The sequence below is a fragment of the Trachypithecus francoisi genome, unplaced genomic scaffold (assembly GCF_009764315.1).
Source record: "Trachypithecus francoisi isolate TF-2019V2 unplaced genomic scaffold, Tfra_2.0 Contig01440, whole genome shotgun sequence".
Lineage (NCBI taxonomy): Eukaryota > Metazoa > Chordata > Mammalia > Primates > Cercopithecidae > Trachypithecus > Trachypithecus francoisi.
The window spans coordinates 25,037,335-25,055,309 of NW_022681431.1; the positions used below are offsets into that span (position 1 = coordinate 25,037,335).

Below are 17,975 nucleotides of genomic sequence, written 5' to 3' on the forward strand. Positions count from 1 at the left end.
AAATGGTTCTAATACCTCCATCTACCTACTTCCTCATTTTATTTCCATTTCTCTGGTAAAAGATGTTGAAAGTTCAAAGAACTCTAGTGTTGGTAAGATGAGGAAGAAATAGCCCAGCCTAGAAAGCTGTTTTAGGCACAAGCATCTCAAATCACCCAGGCGGGGGAAGTTCATGAGAATTCAGACTGAAAACTCCACAGCTTCCTTTGGTAGAACTTCGCAGTGTTCCATCAACAAAGCAGTGTCATCCCTACTTAGTGATCAAGAGGTTTCTGTAGAGGATGTGCTTTGTTCTCCGGGAAGCATCTTCAGAAGGCAGTCATGGTGGTCCAACTGCTTTATATGCTTGCTGGGAACCATCCTGTTTTCCAGTCAGCTGACTCCTCAGGTTAAAGGAGGAAAATGGTGATTTTTTTTTTTTAACGGAGTCTCCTTCTGTCACCCAGGCTAGAGTGCAGTGACACGATCTCAGCTCACTGCAACCTCCGCCTCCCGGGCTCAAGTGATTCTCCTCCCTCAGCCTCCTGAGTAGCTGGGATTACAGGCATGTGCCACCAAGGCCAGCTAACTTATGTATTTTTAGTAGAGATGGGGTTTCACCATATTGGCCAGGCTGGTCACCAAACTCCTGACTTCAGGTGATACACTCCCCTTCTGCCTCCATAAGTGCTGAGATTACAGGTGTGAGCCACTGCACCCGGCCGAAAATGGTGATTTTTAACCTAAACTACTTTTCTTGGAAGTTGCTTCTGAATTTTCAGGGCCATAGGAAATAAAAGCACAAACAGTGAATATTATGACAAACCAGTGGAATTAAGTAAACATTGTTGATTTCCCATGTTTAAATGCTAGTCAAGAATAGGTCGGTATAATATTTATAAATTTTGAATCCTAGAATACTTCCCTTCCAGATGAATGACTTTTCCTTATCTGCTTTTGGGTAGATGTGTTGTATCTTATTTAAGCCCAAGTTACATCTTTTTAAGCGAAGGAGAAAACATTTTGGAGTGATCTACCAGCCACATGTTCTGGTTCTCATTTGCAGCGTCAACAACTACCAAAATAATAACAGGTGGAATTGAAAGTGTTTTGGCAGCCATTTCTCTCATCTTCTTCTCTCTCCTTTTTCTCTTTCCTACTACCCATCAAGCCAGGATAATATCATATTAAAGAAAAAAGATATACAGATGACTAGGAAATCTTTTATATGAACTAAGAAATAAAGATATATTTTGAGTTTGGAATTAGAATCAAACATGAAGGAGAAATGAAAAAAAAAATATGTACTTGGTGCTTACAATATACCAGAACCTTAAGTAAGAATTTTGTTTACACATTCTTATTTAATCTTCAAATTAACCCTATGGGGTAGGTGATATTTTTCTACAGATAGGAAAAATGAAGCTAATATGATTATTGCCTAATGTTATACAGTTAGTAAAAGGGAAAAACCTAGATTTTTAACCCAGCTCCAACATCCAAAGTCTAAACTACTACAACTTTCTCCCTTCTGAGATAAAAATCATGTTTTAGGCTGGGCGCGGTGGCTCACGCCTGTAATCCCAGCACTTTGGGAGGCTGAAGTGGGCAAATTACCTAAGGTCAGGAGTTCAAGGCCAGCCTGGCCAATATGGAGAAATCCCGTCTCTACTAACAATATAAAAATTGGCTGGGCATGGTGGCACATGCCTGTAATCCTAGCTACTCAGGAGGCTGAGGCAGGAGAATTGCTTGAACCCGGGAGGTGGATGTTGCAGTGAGCCAAGATCATGCCACTGCACTCCAGCTTGGGTGACAGAGCAAGACTCTGTCTCAAATAATAATAATAACAATTTAAATAGTAATTATCAAAAAATAAATGTTTTGATAAATGTGGTTAATTTGGAGGAAAGCCCTAACATATAAGACTGGAGATTTATCTATGGGACAGTCAGGATTGAAGGGGACTTTCCAGAGCTATGTTTATGCAGAACTAAAGTACTAACTGAACTTTGAGTTACTCCTTTATACAATGTGACACAGCTGCCTGGAGTTCACTCCATCTATCCTTGGGCTAGGCCTCCAGGAAGGTAGGAACCAAGAATAGAGGATCAACTTTTGCAAGTTAACCCTTCCTGGTTAATATCTTTTTCTAAACAAGTGGGATGGCCAATGATAGCCACTTACCAGCAACCTAATAGGATTCAGAATTGTAATGGGTGCCAGTTCATACTAGCAGTAAAATCAGCTGAAGGAAAAACTAATCATTGTGTGATGTAAGTAGGCTAGGCAGTTAACCCAAGCATTAGCAGGCTCCTTCCAGACAGCAGAGGGCACTGAATAGCAAGAGGAGAAGCCAGAGGAGGGAAACCGCATTCACAGGCTGCACTCAGTAGTTCTGACATTCATGACTGCTGTTCTAGTTATGTGTACTGCCCTTAAAAGGAAGGAATAGGCTGCGCGTGGTGGCTCACGCCTGTAATCCCCGCACTTTGGGAGGCCGAGGCGGGCAGATCACGAGGTCAGGAGTTCGAGACCAGCATGGCCAACTAAAAATACAAAATTAGCCAGGTGTGATGGTGGGTGCCTGTAATCCCAGCTACTCAGGAGGCTGAGGCAGGAGAATTACTTGTACCCAGAAGGCGGAGGCTGCAGTGAGCCGAAATCATGCCACTGAACTCCAGCCTGGGCAACAGAGCAAGACTCCATCAAAAAAAAAAAAAAGAAGGAATACCACAAAGTTTAATTTTCAATATCCCCTACACAACACAGAACACATGAACTATGAAACAAAAAAAAGTGTTAAGGTTTGACATAATTAAATACACAGCCATTTGTTCTGAGTAATACATTTTATTCCTATGAGAAAAACCACTGTTTAAAAAAGAGAGAGAGAAAATTTCTAAAGACACTTTTATGGCCCAGTTATTTGCACAGCCAACCACCCTCAGTCCAATCCCGAAATTTTATTGTGGATCTGTTTACTGTGTAGGAAAAAAGAAGATAGCACCTGTGCTAAAATTTAGAAGGTAGGAACAGTTGATAAGAAAGAAAATTGTATCATAGTTTTGTAGGCTGTTCTATTAAATTTCTCAGGCAAAAAAATTGCTCTGAGACTAGCTATGATTCAGTTCAGCTATTTCTTGATACACTTCTGGGTTTAGTTTATGTAATAACATTCCATTTCCATGGCATGTCTTTTGTTTAAGGACCTCAGAGCACTTTAAAATGCATCAAGTCCTTCACCCTCCCAACATCCCCGTGAAGTGGGTTGTAGGCAACCAGTGGCTTCATCTGTCTTTTACAGATGAGACCCTCAAGGCCCCAGCTCAAGGCCTTTGCCACTGGCCTGCACAGCCTCTCATTTCTTCTTCTTCTTCTTTTTTTTTTTTTTTGAATCGGAGTCTTGCTGTGTCACCCAGGCTAGACTGTGGAGTGCAGTGGCAGCACAATCTCGGCTCACTCCAAGTTCCACTTCCCAGGTTCACACCATTAGCCTGCCTCAGCCTCCAGAGTAGTTGGGACTACAGGTGCCCACCACCACATCAGGCTAATTTTTTGTATTTTCAGTAGAGATGGGGTTTCACTGTGTTAGCCAGGATGGTCTTGATGTCCTGACCTTGTGATCCGCCCTCCTTGACCTCCCAAAGTGCTGGGATTACAGGCATGAGCCACTGCGCCCAGCAGCTTCTTCATTTCTTAAACCTATATCTCCTCCATATAAGTCTAAACATCAAATCTTCAGGGATCTCCTTCTTCCCAGAGGGTAACATTGATGAGTCAGATACACAGGAGACTAAGTTTCCATTCATTCAGAAATATGTATTGAGCACCTAGTGTATTCCAGACACTGTTCTAGGAACAGAGCATGCAAAACAGGAAAAAAAAAAATCCATGTTCTTTTGGAGCTAACGTTCTCATGGGGAGACACACAATCTACATAATCAGTCAATTATATGGTATGTCAGAAAGCGATAGGTTCTCTGGAAAAAAAAAAATTAAAGCAAAGTCAGGGGAAATGAGGAGAAGTGATTGTTAGGAATTGCTGATCACACCAAGTAGGTGACATTTGAGCAAAAGTTTAAAGGAATGAGCCAGGGTGCTGCCTGGGTCCCAACCTTCCAGTCAGGGGAGGAGCTTATGTGAGGGCCTGAGGAGGGGGCTTGCCTGGAGAGTCTGAGAATAGGGAGGCGGTCTGTGTGGCTGAAGTGGAGCAAGGACCCAAAGCCAGAGAGGACCTGGGACAGAGGAGGAGGTTTTGGAGGCTGCCATGACAAGACAGCCACTTCCTACCCCAGACCAGGTGACACGCGGACACACAGGAGGGTCTGAGCAGAGACCTGTCGCCTTCTACTTGTATGCAGAAGCCTAGAGGAATGTGGGCGCTTTATTTGAGATGTTTGTTTTATCAGAACAAGAGGATTTTGTTTTGATTTTCCACATAGAAAATTCTGGTAAAATATTACATATATCTTTTTTTCCTTCAAATTATGCATATATCCTAGCTTCCTGGGGCTGCCTTCACTAAGCACCATAAACTGGGCAGCTTACAACCAAAGTTAAGCACTAGAGGCTAAGACTCCAAAGTGCAGGTGTTGGCAAGCACATGAACCCTCTGAGTCCTTCCTTGGCTTTGCCTAGCTTCTGGTGGTGTGCAGACAATCAGTGGCCTTGCGTGGCTGGCAGCTATGTCAATCTCTGCCTCTGTCATCATGTGACCTCTCCCTGAGTGTCTCTCTTCTCTTATGAACACACCAGTTATATTTGATTGGGAGCCCAACCTACTCCAGCACAACCTCATCTTAATGTAACTACAGGCACACCTTATCTTATTATGCTTCACTTTCTTGCCCTTCACAGAAATTGCATTTTTTACAAATTGAAGGTTGGTGGCAACCCCACAACAAGGAAGTCTATTGGTGCTATTTTCCCAGTAGCATGAACTCACTTCGTGTGTTTGTGTCCCATTTTGGTAATTCTCCCAATATTTCACCCTTTATTATTACTACTTATTTTGTCTGTCTTGGCGGTCTGTGGTCCATGATCTTTGATGTTATTATTGTAATTGTTTCAGGGCTTCATGAACCACAACCAAATAAGACAGTGAACTTAATAAATGTTGTATATGTTCTAAATGTATATGAACTGCACCATGGACTGTTAGTTTCTCCATTTCGCTCCCTCTCCTGGGGCTTTCCTATTCCCTGAGACACAACATATTAAAATTTGGCCAATTACTCACCCTACAATGGCCTGTAAGTGTTCAAGTAAAAGGAAGAATCACGCTTCTCTCACTTTAAATGAAAAGCTGGAAATGACTAAGCTTAGTGAGGAAGGCAGGTCAAAAGCTGAGACAAGCTGCAAGCTAGGACTCTTGCACCAAACAGCCAAGTTATGAATGCAAAGGAAAAGTTCTTGAAGGAAATTAAAAGTGCTACTCCATTGAACACACAAATGATAAGACAGTGAAACAGTCTTATTGCTGACATGGAGAAGACTTTAGTGGTCTAGATAGAAGATCAAACCAGCCATAATACTCCCTTAAGCCAAAACCTAATCCAGTGCAAGGCCCTAACTCTCTTCAATTATGTGAAGACTGAGAGAGGTTAGGAAGCTGCAGAAGAAAAGCTGGAAGCTAGCAGAGCTGGGTTCATGAGGTTTAAAGAAAAACGCCAGCTCTGTAAAATAAAAGTGCCAAGTGAAGCAGTAAGTGCTGATGTAGAAGCTGTAGTAAGTCATCCAGAAGATCTAGTGAAGATCATTGGTGAAGGTGGCTACATTAAACAACACATTTTTAATGCAGATGAAAGAGCCTTCTACTGGAAGAAGATGTCATCTAGGACATTCACAGCTAAAGAGGAGCAGTCAGTGTCTGGTTTCAAGTTTCAAAGGGCAGCCTGACTCTTGTTAGGAGTGAATGCAGCTGGGGACTTTAAGTTGAATCCAACGCTTATTTCCCATTATGAAAACCCTAGGGCTCTTAAGAATTATGCTAAATCTACTCTTCCTGTGTTCCAGTAACGGAACGACAAAGCCTGGATTACAGCACATCTGCTTATCACATGTTTTACTGAATATTTTAAGCCCACTGTTGAGACCTACTTCTCGGAAAAAAAATTCTTTTCAAAATGACTGCTCATTAACAATGCACCTGGTCACCTAAGAGCTCTGGTAAAGATGTACAAAGAGATGAATGTTGTTTTCCTGCCTGATAACAAAGAATCCATTCAACAGCCCCTAGATCAAGGAGCAATTTTGACTTTCAAGTCTTATTATTTAAGAAATACATTTTGTAAGGCTATAGGTGCCCTAGGAATTGATTCCTCTGATGGGCCTGAGCAAAGTGAATTGAAAATTTTCTGGAAAGGATTCACAATTCTAGATGCCATTAAGAACGCTCATGGTGCGGGACAAAGGGAAGCGAAGCCGGAACTGCAGCCACTTTCTCTGCCCATGGAAAGACCATCTTAAACTCCACCTCCCACCCCAGCTCCTGCAACACAAATGCCCAGCACAGCAGGGTTGGTGAGATACAATCCATATAGTCATCTTGCCTGCAACAACTACAGGCTTGGAGGGAATCCGGGCACCAACAGCCAGGTCACCGCATCCTCTGGTATTACAATACCAAAATCCCCAAAGCCACCGGATAAGCCACTGATGCACTACATGAGGTACAGGCGGAAAGGTCTGGGACCAAGTAAAGGCTTCCAACCCTGACTTAAAGTTGTGGGAGATTGGCAAGATTATTGGTGGCATGTGGTGAGATCTCACTGGTGAAGAAAAACAAGAATATTTAAACGAATGTGAAGCAGAAAAGATAGAGTACAATGAATCTATGAAGGCCTATCATAAATCCCCCATATACCTTGCTTACATAAAAACAGAAAGTTGTGCAGAAGCTGCTTTAGAGGAAGAAAGTTGACAGAGACAGTCTCGCATGGAGAAAGGAGAACCATACATGAACATTTAGCCTCCTGAAGATCCAGATGATTATGATGACAGCTTTCCAATGAAGCATATAGCCACCGCCCGTTTCCAGAGAAACCACTGCCTTATCAGTGAAATCCTTAGTGAGAGTGTGCCAGATGTCTGGTCAATTGTCACAACAGCTAGAATGCAGATCCTCAAATAACAGGTCCAGTCCTTAATCATTCATCAGTGAAAACTAGAAGCTGAACTTCTTCAAATAGAGGAATGACACCAGGAGAAGGAGAGGAAATACCTGGAAAGCACAGATTCATTTAACGATGAACTTAAAAGGCTGTGTGGTCTGAAAGTGGAAGTGGATATGGAGAAAATTCCAGCTGAGATTGCACAGGCAGAGGAGCAGGCCTACAAAAGGCAGGAGAAAAGGGAGAAGGAGGTGGCAGAGCAAACTGAGCATAGACAAAGCAGCATTGTTCCTAAGGAAAAACAAGCAGCCAACAAAGGGGAGGAGAAGAAAGATGACAAGAACATTCCAATGGAGACGGACGAGGCGTGCCTTGAAGAAACGACAGAGAGCCAACAGAACAGTGAAGAAGGCACGTCTACTCCTGAGGACAAGGAGAGTGGGCAGGAGGGGGTAGACAGTATGGCAGAGGAAGGAACCAGTGATAGTAACATTGGCTTGGAGAGCAACAGCGCAATAGTGGAGGAGCCGCCAAAGGTCCCATACCAGAAGATGAGAAAAAAAGAATAAATCTTGCCATGTTTTGTGTGTTGTAGATACTTTTTTAAATGAAAAAATGTTTTTTGGTTTAAAAAAAGGAACATTCATGATTAATGGGAGGAGGTCAAAATATTCTCACAAACAGGAGTCTGGAAGAAGTTGATTCCAGTCCTCATGGATGACATTGAGGGGTTCAAGGCTTCAACGGAGAAAGTCACTACAGATGTGGTGGAAACAGCAAGAGAACTAGAAGTGGAGCCTAACTCAGTGAGACATGACTGAATTGTTGCAATCTCATGACAAAACTTGAACAGATGATTAATTTATGGATGAGCAAATAAAGTGGTTTCTTGAGATGGAATTTACTCCTAGTGAAGATGCTGTGAACATTACTGAAAAGGCAACAAAGAATTCAGAATATTATGTACACTTCGTTGATAAAACAGCAGCAAGGTTTGAGAAAATTGACTCCAGTTTATAAATAAGTTCTACTGTGGATTAAATGCTATCAAACAGCATGACATACTACAGAGAAATCTTTCTGGAAAACAAGAGTCAATTGGTATGGCAAGCTTCATTGTTATCTTATTTCAAGAAACTTAAAAATTTTAAGAAATTGTCACAGCCAACCCAACCTTCAGCAATCACCACCCTAAACAATTTGTGTGACTCAATTTATTGTAATATTTACATTATTATGGTGGTCTGGAATTGAAGCCACAATTATCTGTGAGGTATGCCTGTAATTCCACCTGCAACGACCCAATTTCCAAATAAAGTAACCTCTGAGGTACTGAGGATTAGAACTTTAACATATCTTTTGCAGGAGGAGAAAACAATTCGACTCGCAACACTATGTCTCCCAACAATTTTGACTCTGGCCCCTGGGTTGAACACCTGCCTTCTGAGGATCAGGGTAGTCAGCAAACATCCAGGGTATAGATTAGTTCTGATACTAGAAATCTCGGCAAGAGATCAGGGATGGTACCCAGCACCTGCTCTCAAAAGCTCATCCCTCCATGATGCGCTGGAGAGGAGACTCTTTCCCAAGACCCAGCTGGGTATGCAATGCTACAAATGCCTCTGCTACATTTCTTTTCTGGGTTCGTACTTTGTCTAAGAGTGTGTGTGTGTGTGTGTGTGTGTGTGTGTGTGTGTATAAAACAGAGAGAGAGAGAGAGAATGGAGAGAGAGAGAATCAGGGTGTCTTTGTGTTTGTATATGTGACTGTGTGTGGATGTATGCGTGCCTCGGCCTGTGTGCCTCTGTGTGACTCTATGGGTGTGACAGTATGCAACTGTGTGATAACACTGTGTATTTACATCTGTGAGTATATGTTATCTGTGAGTATGTGATAGAATCTGTGACTACGGATGCAGGTTTGTGCAGGCACGTGTACGTCTGTTAGTATTTATACATGTTTATAGTATAGGTACAGAATCTGTTGAAACGCTCAATGCTGTATTGAGCAAATTGAAAAAAGAACAGGTATGGATTGTCTGTGACTGTCAGCCCCAAAGAGAAGCTTCATCTCTCCAGAATCCATTGGTGTTCACAGTCACTTCTCATTAGGAGAGGGCAACCTCAATGGCCTTTCCCTTACCCAGAAGCTGAAAAGAGAACAGCAGGATTTCTGCAAAAGGCCAGATCTTCTAAACTCACAGCCAGCACAATCATTTGGAACAATCTGGTAGCAGGAAAAATAAGTCATGGATAAGTTAGGCAGATGTCTCCAACTTACCAAGATAATCCAGAAACTCTCTCATTAAATCTGGCTCACGGGAAAGTGAATGAGAAGAATGACTATCCTACATTCATCAAAGTGCACATGAAACAAAAAGATAATGTATGAGAAGATGCTTGAAAAAGGTGAACGTACTATGCACAAGCAGAATATTGTTTGAAGGCTGAACACCCAATCTTCAGTGAGATGGCCTATAGAGGGGACGAAGCAGGGTGGTCCGCTGAGGCTACTCTGGAAAAGAGGATGGCATCCTGGGACCTCGCCCTATAGCACCAGCCAGAGTGTGAAGGCCAGGTGGCCTGGGTGGCCTGGGCCAGCACCCCTAGCCTTCTCACCAGTTTCATAGAGGCCTCCTCCTATCAGCTCCTAGCCATAGAGTAAGAGCCACAGTGTGCTCTACAGCTTTGCTCTGAACATTTTCAACCCATGGAGCCAATAAGCAGGTCATGGTCATGATGAACAAAAGAAAAGGTTGTCAACTACAGAAGAATGGTAACAACATTTTGAAGGACTACATAGCAAGCATTGGTCACAAAACTCATTTGATCCTCATATCAACTTACAAGGTAGAATGATTGTCATTCCCCTTTTACAGATGAGAAAACTGACACACAGAGCAATTGGGTAACTAACTCAGGGTCCACAGCTAGTAAGTAGCAAGGAAAGCACTTCCACAGAGGTTAGTTATATTATAAGTCTTCCTTAGTTTTCTTGAAGACTAGACCAGGTTACCATCCTTCTTTCCTGGCAGCTATTAGATAGATAACGCTAACTAAGTATTTGCTCTAAAAAGTGTTCAACTTTCCATCATACCTGTGCATTTGAGTAGGGTTAGACACAAGACTAAGTCACCCCACCTCCCCAAACCACCAATATCGAAGCCATAGAATTTAAAGACAAGCAATGCCCTTCAAGGCACCCTGGGTAGGGAATTCCATAGGCATTTTTTTTTTCCTTATCATCAGTCTAATGATATGCCACAAATCATTGAACCTTCTGGCCTGCCTTTCCGTATCTGAGATTTGGGGAGTTTTGAATAGGCTAAGCTCTAGTATTCTGTTGTACACTAGGAAGGTGTGTCATGAAAAACAATCAAGACTCCCCCAGGAGAGACCTAGGATTTGCACAGATCTTTGTAAACAAAAAAGCATTAGACAGTCATCAGGTGTTATGATTGTTTCATGATTATAAAGCCTAGGCAGGAAGCACTTACAAATGTCAACAGGAGCAGCATCAAAGCCCTGACTAAGAGTTCTGTTAACTCTTAGTCAAACAGAACTCTGTTTTTGGAGGGGACTAAAGGAACAGCCCAGGTTTTCCAGCTCCTAGGCCCTGACCCAGTGCATCCCAAATATTGCAGGCATCACAGAGGACCAGGCAGGGCTCTCCTTAGTATTGTTTCCCATGACAGTTTAAGATCTGATCTTCAGATTGGCTGAGCGGAGCCTGGCCTTCTCTTTCTCCTCCTTCCTGCCTCTCTCACCACCTCCCTCCCCATCAGCCCCATCAGTTCAGGCTGCATTTTTCCAGTCTAGACCCATGAGCCCATGATCACAAAATTGTGGCAATACAGACAGACCCGAGGACTCCAGCATTGCCAGGGAGGGGAAAACAAGGGTCTTGTCTGCATCCTCCCCAAACGGCCATTCCTTTCAATATTAGGAACTCTGCTGAAAACATAAATAAATGCAAGAGGCAGCCCTGTCCAAAAGAGGGAGATTGATGAGCCTGGCGCCTGCTCTCTTCCTCCTTTCGGGGATTCATCAAGATTCCCCATGCTGAGCCCTGGAGCACCCAGAGCTGAGCCCTGGCTTGGAGGCGCTGTAGCCCTTCCCAGACTCCAGTTTCCCCTCTTCCCTCCTGTCCCTGCCTGCTCCTCCCTCCTAGAGCCCTTAACTCCTCCTAGATGTTGTTTACAAGGAGCTCCCCAGCTCTCTAAATTAAGCCCCGTAAGGTCTGCCACTCTTGGAGGCCATGTGTTGAGCCCCATGAGCCGAGTTGTGGCATTTATTAGCGCAAGAGGAAAAGTGCTTGTCTCATCAGAGAGCAGCTGGAGGCAGCAAGCTTTTCAAAGACATGTAACTGACCTCTAGCGCAGCTGCAGGATGCGTGGGGATTGCAGACTCAGAGGATTCTCATCCTCTCTCTCTCTCTCTCTCTCCCACTCTCTCTCCCTCTTCCTCTCTTTCCCCCTCTCTCTCTTTCTCCCTCTCTCCACACTCCTCCTCCTGCCAGCCTCCACCCTCCACCCACTTCTTTCAGTAGTGTCCTGACCTTGCAGGCCTGAATTCCCCCATCCATCTCCCTACATTGTGTCTCTCCAGTGAACTCATGCTGGGAGATTAATTGCTGCTATCACCCCTAATCCATCACACTTCCCAAAGATTGTTTTGACATCTAGTTAATTTTTGGCTGATGATTTATCAAATTCTTATTACTGTGCTCTGAAGGGGCTCATTTATTGTGTTGATTCATGGTAATGATAAAAGGGAAGCATTTTGAATTTTAACTACATTTCCCTCATGCTTCTTCTACCCAGTGTAGTAAAAAAAGAAAAGGGGAGGGGGAGGGGACTGTAGCCAGGAAACTCTTAAACAATTCAGAATGTGCAAGGAAAGGGAGAGGGGAGAAAATTCTTCCATTATGTGCGGAAAAGCCAAAAGGCCAAAAAAGGTTACACACACACACACACCACACACACACACACGAAGTATTAAAAATACTGGGTCTGAACTACATTTGGAAAGCTCATACCCCTAAGGCTCTTAAACATTGATTGCCCTGTAATATTACCTAAATGTCTACTACCACTTTATTCAAATGGAACTTAATGGTAAATGACTTCAGTCATGTACCAGTGGAGATGTAAAATGACTGTCTCTGCCAGGCCAGATGGCCATCCCACCTTTTAAAAGTGCAAAGAGACTTTCCTTCACTGCTTCAGCCACTCTCCACACCGTCCAAATTTCTCACTTGCCACTCAGCTTTTTAAAACAAACCAGATGGTGAGGAGCCCAAGGCCAATGTCCACCCTTTTTGCAAAGACTGAAGGAAGCTAATGTCTCAAGAACTGAGCTCAGAAGAGACTTGGGAACCCCAGGGAAAAGGCACTGTCCCATCATCACAGGGGTGGCTGGAGTGGATACGGTTAACCCAGGCAGAAGGGCCAGGGAACGCCCTGCACCACCAGAGCAGACTCTAGACCATGCGCGTCCACAAAGATAAAGAATTCTGATGAAAAGGAGAGAATGTGAGGGAATAAAAGACTATCATAAGTCTTTTCATCAGGAATCTCCAACAGGAAGTTTCAGCAAAAAGATTCCATATATGAGCTTTCATATTCCATATATGACTATGTGAGCTTCCATATATAGACAAGCTTTCTGGAGAGAGAACAAACCCATATTTGGTTGTCCTTAGCACAAGAATGTATCAGGGAAGTGTCCACCCTATCTCTCCACACTACTCTCGATACCTGCCCCAGGTTTCACACCCCCACCCACTGCCTTTCCACTACCCAGCTTTCCCTCTTTCTTTCCATCTCACAAGGTGAATGCGTCACTGGAGAAAGTCAGGATTACCCCAAAGTCTTTCCTGCATCAATAGGTGGTAAAGACCTGTGCAGGCGAGTGCAGGAGTTTCACAGGTGCCGTGACTTTGTGTTTAAGATCATGTGGAGGGAAGAAAGTATCAGGTACCTTCCCTGTACCTTTAGGAATACATTGTGAAGCTTTCTCTCTTTTCCATTTTTTGAAAAATTATATAAAGTATCTATCTCTTAAACACAGCAAAATTCATATACAAAATAATCAAAGCCTAGAAATATATTTAGTTGTATTAGTTATATATCCTATACACACACACACACACATATATACACACACACACTGGGAGAAGCAATAATTGAAATTATTTTAGTATTAACATAATTATCAATTTTGTCAGACTTTAATTTATATTTTACCAATTTAGATATTGTTTTCTAAATATATTCTATTTTGCCTCTGTTTACTAACATATTGACTCATAGTTGCTTAAACATTTCTTTTAACATTTAAAAATATCTAGGGTACCTATAGTTCTGGCTTGTTCAAATTTATGTTGCACATTTTTGCATCTTTATTTACCTTTTTTTTTCTTTCTGAGATGGAGTTTTGCTCTTGTTGCTCAGGCTAGAACGCAATGGCGTGATCTTGGCTGGCCCACCGCAACATCTGCCTCCCGGGTTCAAGTGATTCTCCTGCCTCAGCTTCCCAAGTAGCTGTGATTACAGGCATGCACCACTATGCATGGCTAATTTTATATTTTTAGTGGAGACGGGGTTTCTCCAAGTTGGTCAGGCTGGTCTCGAACTCCTGACTCAGGCGATCCACCCACCTCGGCCTCCCAAAGTGTTGGGAATACAGGCGTGAGCCACCATGCCCGGACATATCTTTATTTATCTTGATCAGTCTTGCTAGAGATTTGCCCACTTTGCTAACTTCTTCCAGTCAGAGTAAGGGCACCATCATTCAAATAGCTTCCCAGGCTAAAGTCCTGAGCACCATACTGACTGCATCTCATGCCTTACATCCAATCCATCTACAAATCATTTAGGGTGTATCTGGCATCTGGTGAATCCTTAGAACCTCCCTCTTGATCACCCTGGGCCATCCCTCCCCAGCCTACGTGCCATGCTTCTCTTGTTTCCTCCATCCCCAGACAAGAGCACTGGCCACCCATCCTCCCTCTCCCCAATCCCAGCCTCCCTTTATTATGTCTGAGGTGAAGCAGGTCCCAACTGGGCACACATTATCTCCACTTCTGCTCTTTCCCTAGTGCAGTTCATCTGACCAGTTATCTCTTCTGTGTTCCCCACTGTCATCCCCCAACTCACTCCCCCCACCACAAAACCTCTCATCAACATTAAAGCAAAGTCAAGTTTAATGCTGCCTACAAAGAAAAATACCCTTCGTTGTAGTTTCCGCCCTCCCTGACTCTACCCCATTCACAACTAAGATTCTCAGAAGAGGCATCTAACTCCTTGTCTCTACTGCCTCACCTCCATCTCACTCCTTAATGCACCTTGGGCATGATTGCACCCCACTACTTCATCTAACTAGCTCTTGCCCAAATCCCAGTGCCTCTTTACTACTGTACTTCCCAAGCTTGATTTTCCTGACTCTTGGCAGCATCTGACGCGACTGACCCCACCCTTTTTCCCGAAATGTACCAACCCTCAACCTGTCTCCTCTCTCCAACAGCCAAGGATGGTATCTTTTAGTGTTTTATTGCTCCCACCTCATCTTCTCCCTTGGATTCCATGACTCTGCTCATGGCTTTTTCTTCTCTCTCTGACTTCTAAGTCGTCTCCTCTTTCTCAGTCCATACCTTCTATGACATCCCTTAAATGTGATTTTTCCCAGTGTTCTGGGCTCAGCCCCCTTCTTTGCAAAATCTCCCTTGGGTGGTCCTGTCCTGGCTCCAATAGTCATCTGTAGGTTGCTGTCTTACAGATACAGATGTTGTGATTAAACTTATAAGTTAATATTATTTCTGTGAGTTGAGGAAAATGTTAATTCAAGTCATCTTTTATATGTTTTCATAAAAGTGTAACATTTTCTTCATGTAATTCCTGCCTATTTTCTGTTGATTTTTTCCCAGAAATTAAATGAAATTACTATTCACATATGTTCTTTTCTTTTCTTTTGAGACAGAGTCTCATTCTGTCACTGAGGCTGAAGTGCAGTGGCACAATCTCTGCTCACTGCAAGCTCCTCAACCCAGGTACAAGCGATTGTTGCGCCTCAGCCTCCTGAGTAGCTGGGACTACAGGTTGGTGCCACTACTCCTGGCTAATTTTTGTCTTTTTAGTAGAGACAGGGTTTCACCATGTTGGTCAGACTGGTCTCAAACTCCTGACCTCAAGTGATCCTCCCACTGTGGCCTCCCAGAGTGTTGGGATTACAAGCGTGAGCTACCGCGCCCAGTCTATTCACATATTTTCTAATAGGTTGTTTTTAATGTAGACGGAAGCTGTAAATGTTTGTATATTTATTCTGTAACTAGCCACCTTATTAAGCACTCTTCAATGATAATAGATTTGCAAATTCTTCTTATACATTTTCCAAGTTATTAAGAATATAATCCATAAGTCACAGCAACTGTTTTCTTCCCCTTTCCAATATTTAAGCCTCATATTTTCTTGTGCTATTTCTGGGACTCTCAGAATACTATTAAATGATGATGCTGGTAGCCAGTATGTTTAATTTTTCTTAGATTTTAATGGGACTGTCTCTAGTGTTTCATTATTTAAATATAATTATGGCTTTTTATTTAATATGCATAGCATTCATGGTGTTAAAGTATCTTTATACTTAAAGTTTAGTAAGAATTGTATTTGTAATTAATCAGGAATGGAAATTATACAAATTATTTTGGAGCATCTATCAAGATAATATTATAATTTTGCTTGGGTATTTGTACTGGTGAATTTTATTTAAAACAGATTAATGTTAAAGCATCTTTGCATCTCTGGAACAATCCTTTCTTGGTCATGTATAATCATTCTCAATATTGTGTTAGATATAATGGTAATATTTTATTAAGAATTTTTGCACTTATACTCAAAAGTGAGATTGAACTATAGCTTTTATATCTAAAGTATTAATTGTCATGTTTTAGGTACAATATTTTGACAGCTAGTCAGTTGGGAAGATTTACTTCTTTTTCTATGCTCTGGAGTGGATTAAATAGCATAGGAAGTATTGTCTCCTTACGTATTCCCCCATAAAATAGTTTTGGAAAATAATTACTTTATTGATTTTTCACATGCACTCATACTTATGGTTTACTTGCTAAATAGTCTATAATCATATATACTATTTGCCTTTTAATTCTGCACAAAAGTGGTTTCTCTTTTTGCTTCTAATGGCCAACTGTTTGGATTGCTTATGTATATACTTTTATTTGTATTTTTAAAAATTTTATTTTTGCATTGTGATCAGCGAGGCCTGTAAAATTTCTAGTCTTTGAATTTATTGAAGATTTCTCATTTTAGCCAGAGTAAGATTAATTTTCATAAACATAGCATGGATGTTTCAAAAGAAGATATATTTCTATTTAGAAAGTACATGCTTCTGTATATATTAAGAGATATGATATATGTTTTATTAGATACAATGTCACTATTTACCCAAACATTGTTGAAATTACATGCTGGATTGTAAATAACACTCCTCCTAGTCCTTGGCACAACTATATGTTTTTTCCTATTTTTTAAAATAGGAAGTTCATTTTCATAATATTCCGTGAGGCAGAAATTAGACATCCATAATCACAACTCCATTTTATCCAGGAGTCCCAGAGAAATCTTTCTAAAATGCCAATATCATAATAAAACATTTTGTCTAAAACTTTTAAAAATTTCATTTCCACTTCTTAGTCCCTATTTCTTCCTCAATTTGTCCTTGGGTCAAAGTGCAGACTCCTTTGAATTACCCCAGGTTCTGGATCCTGCTTGCCTCTCTCTCACCTCCTTTCTTGTCTCTCCTCATATTTTTTTATTTTATTTTATCTTATTTTATTTTATTTTATTTTATCTTACTTTTTGAGACAAGATCTGACTCTATTGTCCAAACTGGAGTGCAGTGGCACGATCAAGGCTCCCTCCAACTTCAACCTCCAGGGCTCAAGATATTCTCCCACCTCAGCCTTCCAAGTAGCTGGGACCACAGGCGTGCGCCACCATGCCTGGATAATTTGTGTAGGTTTTTTTGTAGAGATTGGGTTTCACCATGTTGTCCAGTCTGGTCTCAACTGGTGAGCTCAAGCAATCCGCCCACCTCGGCCACCCTAAGTGCTGGAACAGGCGTGAGTCACCGCACCCAGCCGCTCCTCCTCATACATAACTTAATTCATTAGTCATAGAATAGATAACTTTTGTAGTTCCACATTTCTTTCTTCTTGCTTTAGAGTTTTTGTACCTGTTATTCAGACCCCAGAATATACTACCTACCTGCTGTTTTGGCCTAGTTAGACCTTACTTGTCCTCTAGGACTCAGTTTAAATGTACGTTCCCATTTCCTGACTGTGAGATAAAGCTTCTGGAAGCTCCCTCTGATTTCAGCTCGTCCTTTTTGCTCTCTTTAGCATATATCTCATTGTGCTATAATTGCCAACCTTCCTAATTAGACTATGAGCTCCTATGCCCAGAGATTGGGTGACTTGTTTAGTGCCTAGGGTAGTGCCGCTCATAAAATCAATGTTCCACAGAATCACGTCCAGGATCAGGCTGCTAAATTAGTTCCAGCCCCACCATTTGTGAGTCTGCTGCGCTTTTTACCAGACACTGGGCAGAACTGAGCTTTCAGGTTGAACACCTTGTAAAAATAATGATTACAACTGACGTCTTTGAGTACTGACTATATCTCAGGTATTGAACAGAGGTATTATTATTCAGGGACAGCTTCATGGGTGTGTGACCAGTGAAGTTTCACAAGGACACCATGTTCAGTAGGGGTCTCATTTTCAGAGTCTGGTCACCATCTTGAAATTTGTGTCTTGTAGGTAAAATCTGATGGGACAATGAAGTGTGTGTTGGCAGCTGTTTGGAGTCTC

At 42.1% G+C, this 17,975-nt stretch overlaps 1 pseudogene; it reads left to right on the plus strand.

Moving 5' to 3' along the window:
• Positions 1-6,441: 6,441 nt before the first annotated feature.
• On the plus strand, positions 6,442-7,663 carry LOC117092088 (annotated as a pseudogene).
• Positions 7,664-17,975: the final 10,312 nt, after the last annotated feature.